This window comes from Spinacia oleracea, chromosome 6 (genome assembly GCF_020520425.1).
Source record: "Spinacia oleracea cultivar Varoflay chromosome 6, BTI_SOV_V1, whole genome shotgun sequence".
Lineage (NCBI taxonomy): Eukaryota > Viridiplantae > Streptophyta > Magnoliopsida > Caryophyllales > Amaranthaceae > Spinacia > Spinacia oleracea.
The window spans coordinates 22,939,887-22,941,225 of NC_079492.1; the positions used below are offsets into that span (position 1 = coordinate 22,939,887).

The 1,339-nt window shown below is 45.8% G+C and overlaps 1 non-coding gene across 1 annotated transcript; it reads left to right on the forward strand.

Moving 5' to 3' along the window:
* Positions 1 to 1,233: 1,233 nt before the first annotated feature.
* LOC130464671 (small nucleolar RNA R71) lies at positions 1,234 to 1,339 on the forward strand. The gene has a single exon (XR_008925033.1). It is a non-coding gene; the product is annotated as a small nucleolar RNA R71 (small nucleolar RNA).

The window sequence follows — 1,339 nt, forward strand, 5'->3', positions numbered from 1 at the left end:
ATTTCCCTTAGATCCTTCTCCCCTAGAGCTAGGAGCATCAACAATCTTAGCACCATCATCTAAAATCTTCCCACTCATAGTCATGACCGCATACATTTGCTTAGGAGCTTGACCTTGGGGTGGGAGACTAGTATGCACTTGTTGTTCCTTGATGGTGCTAGCAAGTTGTGCTAGTTGGGTTTAAATCATTTTCAAATGAGTGTTGGATTGCTTGAATCCATCCTCAAACTCAACATTTTTCTTGGCTTGCGCCCCCACGAACGACTCCATGAGAGCCTCAAGGTTAGACTTGAGAGGCGGGAGTGGTGGAGGTGCATATCCATAACCCATAGGATTTTGAGGGTATTAATTGCCATAGGTCCTTGGCCCATTGAATCCGGGAGGAGGAAATTGAGAAACACCATATTGTCCTCCCGGGTTCGACAGATAGCCCCCACTAGAAGCACCCCTATATTGCCCATAAGGATAGTTGTAACCCCCTCCACCTTGATGGTTAGGGTTATAACTACCTTTATTGTATTGGGTTTGATTGCCAAGACCGTGAGATTGACCATAGGGTTCTTGTCCTTGATAGCCTTGCGCCCTATAGTTACCTCGGCCTTGACTATCATACCCACCTCCTTGGCCGAAGCCTTGGTAGGATCCATGCATTGGGGGGCCTCTAGCTGCTTGCCTATTAAAGTTTTGGTTCGGGGGGCCATCATATCTAGGCCTCTCTTCATAGCATTGGCATATTCCACATCAAAATCTCCTTCATAAGAAGGGCCATAATCCACATATGAAACATTATGCGCTAAAGGACACATGTTAGGGAAATGCCCATACTCATGACAATTTTCACAAAAGGATGTATCTAATGGCATAGTGTTGTAGGAACTCACCTTGCTCTTCCCCTTAGTGAGAAGAGTAGCCGATGGTGGAGGAATTGTTGATGGTGATGGGGGTTGACTTGGAGTGCTCTCAACCTTTTCTAACCTTGAGCTAAGCTTCTCGATGATGCGCGCTTGCTCAATTGCATAGATCGACCATTTACCATCCTCACCTTTTCTCTTGCCATCATAGTTTCTTGTTCCAACATGCCATGCTTGGTAGTTTTGCACGACATCCTCTATGATCTCTTCTATTTGGTCCTCCGTCTTGTTCATTATAGGACCACCCGCCCCCGCATCAAGACTTGTTTTGGAGGTAGGCATCAATCCCAAGTAGAAAGTTTGTAGGAGGAGCCATTTAGGAATCCCGTGATGAGGGCACTCCCTTTGATATTCCTTAAACCGATCCCAAGCCTCAAATAGAGACTCATCCCGCTTTTTCTCAAATGATTGGATCTTATGACGATACT